The sequence below is a fragment of the Phocoena phocoena genome, chromosome 2 (assembly GCF_963924675.1).
Source record: "Phocoena phocoena chromosome 2, mPhoPho1.1, whole genome shotgun sequence".
Classification (NCBI taxonomy): domain Eukaryota; kingdom Metazoa; phylum Chordata; class Mammalia; order Artiodactyla; family Phocoenidae; genus Phocoena; species Phocoena phocoena.
The window spans coordinates 60048242-60061068 of NC_089220.1; the positions used below are offsets into that span (position 1 = coordinate 60048242).

Here is a 12827-nt window from a genome sequence, read left to right on the forward strand (position 1 = left end):
GCTGTGGGTGGACTTCTGTGGTATAATTGTTCTCCAGTTTTGTGTGTCACCCACCCAGCAGTTGTGGGATTTGATTTTATTGTGATTGCGACCCTCCTACCATCTCATTTTGGCTTCTCCTTTGTCTTTGGAAGTGGAGTGTCTTTTTTGGTGAGTTCCAGTGTCTTCCTGCTGATGATTGCTCAGCAGTTAGTTGTGATTCCTGTGCTCTTTCAAGAGGGAGTGAGCACACGTCCTTCTACTCCGCCACCTTGAACCAATCATCCACAAAACTTCTTTTAATGTTAAAATTACAAAGAATTTTCTTTTATGAATTTATAGAAATTTATAGAATTTATAGAAATTCCAGAGCTTCTAGAGAAGAGTCTCTAATATTTATACATTTGTTTTCATTGAAATGTAAATAATTATAAATAATTGTATCTGGGAATTACTATTAACTGCTAAAATTAAGTCTCTGAGAAATTCCCAAAAGAACTTAGGCTTTAGCTTTTACAAAGAAGGTCTTAAAACCACTGTTCTGAAGAAAAATTTCCCCTGCTAGACCACTGTTACTCACTTTCCTTGCTCATTCAAAGTTCAGTTTTGTAGTCACTCAGCAATGAACCATTTTAATTTGGTCACATTGTCTAAACATATAAAGATGCCAGACAAAGGAATAAATATTTGTTTGTATCTAAATAGTTTCAGATAAGTGAAATATGGTTTTATTTATTTAACTTGTTAAAGTTAATAATTGGCAATGTATTCATTGTTTTTCTAAAATTGTATTCAAATTTCACATACCTGTCTTTTCACAAAAGGGACTTCAGTTTGAAGTTAAACTACATGCATTAAAACTATAATTAAACCCCAAACCTCACTTTGACAAATAATCATCCTATTAAAATAATGACACATTTGCTATTTCTTCTCCATTTCTGGTAAAAAATTAGTCAGGAAACAGAAAAAATATATATAATACATAGAATGACTTTCTTTAAAAAAAAATCACTCTCTAAGAAGTGCACAAAAAGTGGGGCTTTGGAAATTTTTCCTCTAAGAATCCAGCTACATTAAAAATAATGGTGTATATTATTATATCATTTCTTGTCAAAGACTTTCTGATGCGATTCCTGTATTACAATTTCAACTGATAACCTGGGACCTGGAAAGAATAAGTATTTTATCATTACTCAGTCACTTTTAGTTTCTTCTACTTTGCTTTCAAAAAAAAGAGGCAGTGAAATTTTAAAGCCATCTCACATGTAGTGGCAAAGAGCAAAATTGCAGAATATTGATGCACACAGAAACAGACATAACAAATTTCAAGGAGCTTTTGATGACAGAAGCAAGTAGTCCTGTAGTCAACATAAATTGGCGGTGAAAGGTTGAGATCTTTGATCATGATCACAAAGGAAAACCTAGAATAAATGTGACAGAATAGAAAATATCTGAGGCACTTTACAGGACTCTATTCCTCTGTAATGTTGGAAGATGCTCAAATCAGAGTCTGAATCCTTGATTTCATTCTCTGGTTACCTTTAACTTCCTCGAGTCCTCTATGAATGTAACAAAGCACTTAGGTGAACAGTCCTGCCACCAGATTTTCTGCATGTTGCCTGTTTACATCACTCTGTCATTAAATCTTTAATCTCCAGGAATAAGCTAATTTGCTGCTGCTACTAGCTCGTATTTGCCATCTTTACCTCTTGAGGAATGAAAATCAGGAGGAGAATTGCCAGGGTCTCCCTAAAAAAGTCTCCATATCTGCCATTCTTTCCCAGGATATAAGAAGTGACTGTCTTGAATGTGATATGCTTATCATAGCAAGTTTGTTGAAATGATTCTGAATAACTGGGACACTCCCCATGTCATCATAGCACCTATGTATAGAAAAAAGTAAACAGGAATTTCTGAATGCTTGCTTTCCCCAACAAATTGATTTGATATCTACTCTAATAGCTGGAGACCGTGGTGGCCCCAGATCCTTAATAGAAAATCTGAGGCCCAGCAGATATCCTCAAGTCCTATGGAATCTGGCCTTCTTAACTTCCAATTGATTTTTTTTTAATCATTGATTTTTTTGCTCTCTTTTAGTTGTATTATGCTCTTTCCCTATACTTTTAGTGTTCATCCTAGAAATTACAAAATGTATCATTGACTTATCAATGTCTAATATTAATGGATAATTTTACTCTCTTCCTGGGTAATACAAGCTGCTTAGAACACTTAACTTCATTTACATAGTTCCTTATGTACATATTATTATTTTTTACTGGATCAGTGTTTATTGAGATTTATTCACATTTACAACTTTCTTTTCTTTTTATTCTTTTTGTATTTTTGAGCCCTTGATTTCCAGCCATCATTTCCCTTTTCTCTGGAAGAAGTCAGTAAGAATTTAACAACATATTGGACAAAGAGACAATTAGTGAACTGAAAACATACTTTGCAGATTCCTTTGGATGCAGGTTTCCTAATGGTGAACTCTTTCAATTCTTTATTCATCTGAAAATGATTTTATTTTTGCTAGTTACAAATCCTAGGTTAGCAGTTTCTTTCTGACTTGCATTGATGCTGTTCAAAAATCACCTGTCAGTCTACTGTTATTCTCATGAAGGCGAGTTGCTCTGGCTGCACTGAAGATCTTTTTGCTTTTATCCAGTTTCACTATGATCTGTTTAGGTATGGCTTTCCTTTTATTTATTTTGTTTGGGATTTATTTGGATTCCTAAGTTGGAAGACATATTTTTCATGAGTTTTGGAAATTTCTAGGCTAAAATCTCCACAAAAATGACCAGTGTCCATTCTTATTCTTCTGGATGCCAGAACTTAAGGATTTCTCATGGAATTCTAAGTCTTTTACATTCTCTTCCATGTTTTCCATCTTTTTCTTGTATGCTGTATGCTGGGGAGTGTCTTCTGACCTGTTTTCAGTTCACTAACTCTCTCTTCCACTGTCCAATATATTGTTAAATTCCATTGAATTCTTAATTTTTATTTATTTATATATTTTTTTGCGGTACGCAGGCCTCTCACTGTTGTGGCCTCTCCCATTGCGGAGCACAGGCTCCGCGGCCATGGCTCATGGGCCCAGCCGCTCCGCGGCATGTGGGATCTTCCTGGACCAGGGCACGAACCCGTGTCCCCTGCATTGGCAGGCGGGCTCTCAACAACTGCACCACCAGGGAAGCCCTGAATTCTTAATTTTTTAAATGGATTTTTCCATTGTAGAATTTCAATTTGTTTCTTTTTTAAAACTGCGAAGTCACTTTTTATAGTTGTTAGTTCCTTCCCCACTGAAATTTTCACAGCTTATTTTTCTTCTCCTTGAAAACGTTAAACATAGTTTTACTGTATATGATAATGCCTGACTATTTTGGTTATTTTTATCACTGTTGGTTCTTGCTCATTGTATCTTTTCTCTTCATGCTTTGGTGTATGCTTTGGGCATTGTGTTTAAAAAAGTATTTGTTGAAATAATTTGAGACTTAGGATGATACTCTCTTCCTCGAAAGAGGGGTACCGACAACCTAGAGTGTTCTCAGGCAGTCTCACAGCCTGAGATTTCATGGGCTATTGATATTTTAAAAAGAAGTGAGTCTACCATCTGCACAAGGTTGAGTTGTTTTTGTTTTATCACTATTCTCAGGGTGTAGCCCTTTGGGGGCCCCAATTCCCAGTATTGGGTGAGCCCTGAACTCTGACTTTTCCCCTTAGCTCTAAGAGGCTATCAAAGCACATATCAGCTACCTCTTTCAGGTCAGCCAGTGATCACAGGGCAAACCTTTTCCCAAGTGTTGGATTTTTGTCCTGTAATTCCTTATTGTCTTGATATATCTTTGATGCTTTTAAGAAGATTTTAAAATAATATATTTAATCAAGCTTTTGTGGTTTTTTTTTTCCCAGAGTGTGGTTATATTTGGTTAAACTACTCAGTCTTTCATTACCTAAAGCAGACATCTCCTCATACCTTTCATTCCATATTCTTGGTTTCCCTTTCCCTTTCTTTCTTCCTCCCTCCCTCTCTCCCACTCTCCCTCCCTCTCTTCCTCCTTCCTTCCTCTTTTAAAATATGGCTGGAGTACTTTATTCAAAAGAGTACATGGCAGGTAAACCTTCAGAATTCTTGCATGTCATTGTTTTGCTTTCATATTTGATTAGTAGTTTGATTATGTATAGAATTGTTGATATAAAGTCATTTTTTTTAGAATTTTACAGGCTTTATTTCACTATTTTCAGCACTTATTCTTGCTAATGAGACTAATACAATGCCATCCTGTTTCTGCTTCCTTTCTATCTATAGGAAGTCTCCTGTTTCTTGGGAAAGTAGCACTAGAAAAGTCCTCTTAATATAAATCTATTTAAATTGGATTGTTTGGGGGGGTACCATTTTCTGCTAAAAATAGATGGTAGAATGATATGATATCTTCCAAGTTCATATTTCACTTTCCTGCTCAATCATAAAGATAGTAATTTCAGCAAAAATATTTCAAGACTTCCCTACAAGGGCCTGTCTTAAATTCTTTGATTTTTAAATGAATCTCCCTTGATAACCCTTTCTTATTTACCATTCTCCTGGTTGGTTTTCTCCTCATCCATCCTAAACTGATCTAACTCTGCTAAAATTCTCATTTAGCAGTAGCTTTGTTGGTGACTCAAGTCACCAACACTTTTATCAACCCTATGAAACCTAATATCTTTTCAAGGTTTGCAATTTTACTTTAAAGTCAATTTATGCTATATATTTATTATTATACATTTATTAAATATTTATGGCTTACATATTTTAATCATATATTTATTAAAAATTCAATGAAATTGACCAAAATAGACTCTGATGTGATTGGTGAGGACAGATGTCAGTGTGATATGGGATGAGTATTTGAATCAGGACTAATTTTACAAGTGGCCAGTCAATTAATGAATATTTTTGAGCCATGACTGCTTCCCTATGCAATCTCATGGCTGTAAGAACTCAGATAATGAATACATCAAACAATAGGGAACTTCCATAGCTCTTTCCTGGAAGTTTCTGGCATATCCTCTTTATCTTCGGTGTGTTATGAAATTTCATGGTGATATTTCTAGGTTTTGATCTTTCTCTTCATTCTGCTCAGCATTCACTTTTTTCACAGTGAAGCCAGGTCTCTTCAGTGCTGGAACATTTACTTCTTTGCTTTTGTTTCATCTGACAGTATGATTCGTCTACTTGCCATTTTCTAAAGATTTTAATAAATCTCTGGTCTGCTGATGGCTCTCTTTCCCCTTTTTAGTGCTGCTCTGTGCTTGCTAGCTTCTGTATTTCTTGATTGTAATTTTTATAGGCATTTTTGAGGAAGAGAAGGTAAGTATCTATGTAAATAGTCTATTACATAGAACTGGAAGCATCAGGATTATTTATGTTAGATACAGAGTGCTTTATTGAATGGAAATCTCATTCTCCATATCTATATCTATATCTGTATCTACATCTACATAGATACCCCCATACCAAATCCCTATTACTGGATATTTAGGTTGTTTATAATTCCTTAAAATTATTTTTAAAATGCTTCCCGTTAATTTTTGAGATTTCTGATTTTAAAATCTCCCTTTTCTCTGGATGCACATAAAAATTTCTACAAACAAAATATTATTTTACCTAGAATAAATTTATGTTCTATATCAAACAAATATTCCATTCTTTCTGAATGAGATAACCATTTGAGCACTATTTAGAAGAGACTGTCTTCTTTGGGGCCAAATAAGAAGATTGCACGTGAAGGGCTTTTGACAGCCAACCTGAAGAGGCATGAATACTCAGAGGCCTCTATTTTCCAATACAGTGCAAACTCAGCCTAAAGGAGAGAATGGTGTAACTGCTGACACTGAGAGGCTTACATGCTAAAGGCAACCAAGTTTTCCCTTTTCCTTAGGGTTTGGCAGTCATCCTCAGGAACAGTTGAAAAGGGAGCAAAGAGAGACATTCTGTATTAGGGCGAGTTGAAACCAAATGTCAGTAATAGGGGTTTGGGGCTGCCTATTAGGAAAGAGACATATTTTAAGATATTATGTATGGATAAAATAAATGTTTTGAATATAAGCCCCAAATGAGTTATACTAAACAATCTAACATTGGTTCAGTTTCTGAAGTTTTCCATCACTGATTTGCACAACAGAAAAATGAGCCTGAAAGTATATGTTGTTCTAAGGATAAGGTCTTGTTGGTGTTAATGACTAAGCTGCTGAAATATTTATTAATGGAGTGACATTCAGAGCTCAGATATTTTAAAAATAGCACCAGGGCCTATAGAAGGGCTTCTCAATGTGATGTGGAACATTAATCCATAGCATCTGTTCTTTAATTGCTCCACTGCTCCAAATTAATCAGAAGAGTGAATGTACTGAACTTTAAGTTGTAGCTGAGCTCTTTCTCCCAGGAGGAGCTGTAGATGGTGTGTTCCAGGACAAAGAGTGGCCAAGATTTATTCCTTTGTGTCCACAGATAGTCAAAACTCAAAAATGGTATATAAAGAAGGTTTTGTTAAAAGGTCAAAATTACTATCACTCTAAATTAGTAATTAAAATTATTGAAATTGAGCACAACTCCAGCTTTAATTTTAATTTTTTCTTCAACTTTATTTATTAAGAGCTCATGGTTCTCCTGACCAATGGCAGATAATTCTGTTTATCTGTTAAGAGGTACCCCTTTTGAAGTCTAGTGTCTTATCCTGGAACCAGTGCTATGATTCCCAGAGATGTTCTAACTGTGAGCTGACTCAGGAGTGGAAAGATCTCTAAAGCTACTCTCAGTCAGCTGGCATGAGGTGCAGTGTAAGAAGCTTGGGCTAGGAGTCAAAAGTTCTACATCTAATCTTGGCTTAGCCACATTCCATCTCATCTGTAAAACGGGATTAATAATGCTAGCTCTGCCTAACTACAAGATTGTGAAGAATAAATAGGACTATGCATATAAACTGTGTGAAAGCAAGATATTAATATTTTAATATACACTGGGGAATTTCTGGGATCCCACTTGGAGAAAGAGGAAGAAAATGTCTTTTCGTCCTCTCCTCTGTTGATAAGTTCCTGGGTGTATTAGTTGGTTGAGGATGCTATAACAAAGTACTATAGACTGAATGGCATAAACAGCAGAAATTTATTTTCTCACAGTTCTGGATGCAAGAAGTCCAAGATCAAGGTTCTGGCAATTCAGTTTCTGGTGTGATCTCTCTTTCTCACTTGCAGATGGCCGCATTCTCGTTATGTCTTCATGTTGCCTTTCATTTTCCATGCTTTTTAGTGTCTCTTCTTAGAAGGACACTAATCCTATCAGATCAAGGCCTCACCCTTATGACCTCATTTAACCTTAATTACTTTACTCCAAATACAGCTACACTAGTGGTTTGGGCTTCAACATATGAATTTAGGGGCAGAGGGACACAAACATTCAGTCTATAACTTTAGGAAAGATTGTATTGATCCAGAACCTATAGAGCCCTCAGCCATGGACTCATAAATGTCACTGGCTCAGCTGAGCCATCAACAGAGAACAAATGACCATGTGCTACAGATTTGTTTTCCAGAACCTCTCAATTAGATTGTTCGTGAAGACTCTTCCATTCTTGGCTAATGCTTGAAAAAAGAACAGAATACTTAAATTTTGAGTTACCACTGCCAAATATTTTCATACAACTTTGGATGTTGTCAAAGCCTTTTGAGAAATATTGGATTCAGAACATCCGTACTAGAGTCATTGCACTTAATTGTTTTTATTGTTCCATTGCAAATTTCTTAAATAAGATCAATTACTTACTTTATGTTTGTGGAACCTATGCTCTAAGGACAGAGAAGAAAATGATTCAATTTTAATTTTAATCAAAATAAGGCAGTTACTCTATGTCAGCCATGAAAACACTAGAGAAAGATTTATTCTTTAAAAGTAAAAGGATAAAGGAGGAAATACTGTAAACAATGCATTTTTGGAAAGATGCATGTTTTTAGCCCAGTTAGCTCCATTTGGCATTTATGCCGATACCTTGCATGCTTTAGGATCTTGGAGTGGGGCAGGTGCTGTGCTTGAAGAGGCAGTGGACCTGTGTCCTGTCCTAGGGTAAGGGTGCAGCTAACAGGGAGCTCATTCTGAGAAGGTGGAGTCCCTAGGAAGACAGTGGTTCCAGGAGTGTGGGGTATTTATGAATCACGGGTGCTTACTTCTGAGAAGTCTTCCAACAGGCACTGGCATCCTCATGCTTGGCTTAAATTCAGAGTGGGTCCTTGTCTTTGGGAGGAGGATTGTCCTGGGTGAACCTGTCTACTAGTCAGGTTAACAAGGTAAGGAACGGGGCAAATAGAACAATGTAGAAGCTTAGTGATCAGAACTGGGGCATAAGGTCAGGCTTGATATGAGTAACTTGCTTCTGAGATTGGGAAGGTGACAGTTTTAATTCCTCCTGGAGATGTAGAGCACGATGTCAGGAATTTGGGTTTATTCAAAGGCAGTTCTCCTGCTGCTCTCTGGCTAATTTTTAGTTTTTTGTCTTTTCTGAGCTAGGAAGATTGATGTATATTAGCCTCAAATGACAGAGCTATATTTTCTTGGAGAGACTTTTCAACAAACTTTAAATAATTTTATAGTTTCGTATAATTTTAGGTGAAAACACTGAGGACTAATGATTTACTCAGGTTCACAAAGCATTTCTAGGAGCAGAGTGAGAATTAGAAGACAAATCCATTTTCCTTAATAGAAGATATTAGAAAACAACCATATAGAGACAGACAGTTTTTGCTGTGCTATGCATTATTCGGTCTGGTGAGCATCCTTCTTTATGTTTCTGAAACAGAATATTAAATGACACTCTGTCTAGGTTTTGGCTGAAACCTCAAAGACTGAGAACAAAACAATATTTGCTAAACATCCCCATTCAAAGTGAGGTGTTGGGGCACCTATGTTAGACATGCCAAGGATGTGGTCATGTAGCGTATGAAAGCACTGAGTGGATGAAGCACAATTGCTGGGGTCTGAGGTACCCTGCTCCCTTCCCCCATCGTGGAGGAGGATGGCCAGGTGCTTCCTGCTCACCTCAAGCTTGTGGGAGGCAGAGCTTGACAGTGGAGAACTGGGGGCCCAATGGACACATGTCTTCCTCAGGTTTCAGAGCTCTGAGGGTGAGCTGTGTTGGGGGAAGACTGCACTTCCGCAATGGCAGGGTGGTGGCATTTCCTCTGAAGACCATGCAGAGGAAGGAAACGTCAATTAGAGCCTAGAGATGGTCATACCACGTGAAGTGTCAGACACAGAAAGGCAAATATCGTATGATATCGCTTATATGTGGAATCTAAAAGAAAGGGTACATATGAACGTATTTACAAAAATCGAAGTAGAGTCACATGTAGAAAACAAACTTATGGTTACCAGGGCATGGGGGGGAATAAATTGGGAGGTTGGGATTTTAGCCCATATATACACTACTGTATATAAAATAGAAGACTAATAAGAACCTGCCGTATTGCACAGAGAACTCTACTCAATACTCTGTAATGGACAAATGGGAAAAGAATCTAAAAAAAAAAAGAGTGGACAAATAAAAGGGCAAGTCTTCAAAGGGGCTGCAGATCGTGGTGGTGGAGGTTGGCTGTTGAAAGCATTTCGCCAAGAGTCTGTGTGGGGCGGGCCACCAAATCTTGGGGCTGATAGAGGTTGGGGAGAGGCAGTGGAATTATAGGTACCACATCTGTCCTGGGACATGCAACGAGAGGCTTCCAGTGGGGGATTCTGAATTTCTGAGAAATCCACAGAAGCGCCTTGTGAGTGTAAACATCCACCGAGTCTGGAGAACAGCCCTCCCCTCACTCCCAGGGGTTCTGAAGCCACAGAGTGAGAGAGAGGAGTGGAAGGCCAGGCGAGGAGTTGAAGCAGGTGGTAGCAACCATGCTTGCCTCCCTCACTGTAGGCTTCCTGAGCTGCAGCAGGCTTGAGCTGGGGACAGTTTAACTTTGAAGGATGTGCAGGGTTTGATTATTGCTCCAAATTACACTTTTCAGATACTGAAAAAGAAAGTTCTTTTGGCTAAAAGTGACCTGAGGACTTTTTAATATTTGAGACTAGTCAGAAAAAAGTTATGAGATTTTACTGAGATTTCATCCTTTGGCAGAGGTGGAATAGCCAAAAGAGCAATTTAAAGGAATGTATATGTGTGTGTGTGTGTGTGTGTGTGTGTGTGTGTGTGTAAATGGAGGCAGGGGGCAAAGGATAGTAGTGGTACAAATCTATTTACTTAGTTAAGTAAATGATTATACTTCTGTAGCACCCTAGATAAAATCCATCCAATACCTATCAAGCTATCTTGTTCTTATAGGTAAAATAACCTCACTGTCACTATGAAATAAGCATTCTGAGAATCAATTCGATGCCTTTTTCTCTAATATATAATACAATGTCATAAAATAGGTGCTCAATAAATATTTGCTGGACGAGCAGCTATTTGAAGGTAGTATCACTTAGGACTTAAGAGCTTAGGTTCTGGCTTTAGAGAAATGTGGGTTCAAATCCCGGCTCCACCATTTGCTAGCTCTGTCCTTTTAGACAATTTTTGTATCTTTCTCTGTGCCTCAGATTCATGTATTTAATATAGATATAATAGTAGCTCTGCCTCGCTGGTCTTTTTCAGAACTACATGAGATAATGCGATATAAGCACATGGCTTGACATGTTAGGTGCTCTCAATATGTAAATAGACATAGCTTATCAGATTTTGTAAACTGTGGCTGCATTTCAGACTTCTTCCATAAGGAACTTACACTCTGTACAGATATTATTGGTTTGAGTTAAATTTTAGCAAAACTAAATACGTTGCTTTTAAGAGCCAATTAAAATCCTTCCTTCCTCCCTCCCTCCCTCCCTTTCTTCCTTCTCCCTTCCTCTCTCTCTCCCACCTTCCCTCCCTCCCTTATTTTTCACCATATTACCTTGGGTGAGGTATGGTGAGGCCAAAACAGATCAATAGAGAGAAGCCAGAAAGGGTTTTGTAGTTTGTTGGCCTCACAGTTCCCTGGGGAGAACACAGCACACCGTGCAGGGCCACTCGGGGAAGAACTAGGGTCAGCCACAGGGCAGAGGGAGAGAGGAGAACTGTGGGCAAGTGCCTTTATACTGCAGTTTCTGAGGGAAAGAATGGGCAAGCACGTTTAGGATTGGCTAATGTGAGCAGTGTCAGTAGACTCTGGGGCATAGGGCTGTCCCTGGTTGTCTGGTACCTGGCCCTGGGGCAATTTAGAGCAGGTGTATAGGGGCCAAGAGTGTGAGAGCTGATATTGGAGGTGGTTCAGGGTGTGGGCTTGATTGACTGCTCAAGAAGCAGAAATGACCAGCCTCTAGCCAGGGCCTCAAAACTGGGTCAGGACAGCATTTAAAAACCTGTATCACACTATATAGAGTCAAATGTTAGCAGGTACTGAGGCTGAGGTTTTTGCTAGGTGGGAGAATTTATCCTGTGCACATTGTAAATACTGAGTGCTGCAGATGCACTCCATCGAGTCAAGGCTTGAGCAGCCTAATGCCATTATCCTCAATTCTCTTTTTTTTTTTTTTTTTTTTTTTATTTATTTATTTTTTAAACATCTTTATTGGGGTATAATTGCTTTACAATGGTGTGTTAGTTTCTGCTTTATAACAAAGTGAATCAGCTATACATATACATATGATCCCATATGTCTTCCCTCTTGCGTCTCCCTCCCTCCCACTCTCCCCATCCCACCCTTCCAGGCTGTCACAAAGCACCGAGCTAATATCCCTGTGCCTTGCGGCTGCTTCCCCCCAGCTATCTACCTTACTACGTTTGTTAGTGTGTATATGTCCATGACTCTCTCTCGCCCTGTCAAAACTCACCCTTCCCCCTCCCCATATCCTCAAGTCCGTTCTCCAGTAGGTCTGCGTCTTTATTCCTATCTTACCCCTAGGTTCTTCATGACATTTTTTTCCCTTAAATTCCATATATATGTGTTAGCATACGGTATTTGTCTTTTTCTTTCTGACTTACTTCACTCTGTATGACAGACTCTAGTTCTATCCATCTCATTACAAATAGCTCAATTTCATTTCTTTTTAAGGCTGAGTAATATTCCATTGTGTATATGTGCCACATCTTCTTTATCCATTCATCCGATGATGGGTGCTTAGGTTGTTTCCATGTCCTGGCTATTGTAAATAGAGCTGCAATGAACATTTTGGTACATGACTCTTTTTGAATTTTGGTTTTCTCAGGGTATATGCCAAGTAGTGGGATTGCTGGGTCATATGGTAATTCTATTTGTAGTCTTTTAAGGAACCTCCATACTGTTCTCCACAGTGGCTGAACCAATTCACATTCCCACCAGCAGTGCAAGAGTGTCCCCTTTTCTCCACACCCTCTCCAGCATTTATTGTTTCTAGATTTTTTGATGATGGCCATTCTGACTGGTGTGAGATGATATCTCATTGTAGTTTTGATTTGCATTTCTCTAATGATTAATGATGTTGAGCATTCTTTCATGTGTTTGTTGGCATTCTGTATATCTTCTTTGGAGAAATGTCTATTTAGGTCTTCTGCCCATTTTTGGATGGGGTTGTTTGTTTTTTTGTTATTGAGCTGCATGAGCTGCTTGTAAATTTTGGAGATTAATCCTTTGTCAGTTGCTTCATTTGCAAATGTTTTCTCCCATTCTGAGGGTTGTCTTTTGGTCTTGGTTATGGTTTCCTTTGCTGTGCAAAAGCTTTGAAGTTTCATTAGGTCCCATTTGTTTATTTTTGTTTTTATTTCCATTACTCTAGGAGGTGGGTCAGAAAGGATCTTGCTGTGATTTATGTCATAGAGTGTTCTGCCTAT

The 12827-nt window shown here is 38.1% G+C and overlaps 1 pseudogene; it reads right to left on the reverse strand.

The window, feature by feature from the left end:
• Window positions 1-1082: 1082 nt before the first annotated feature.
• On the reverse strand, window positions 1083-7222 carry LOC136118398 (general transcription factor IIH subunit 3 pseudogene; annotated as a pseudogene).
• Between the last annotated feature and the right edge of the window lie 5605 nt (window positions 7223-12827).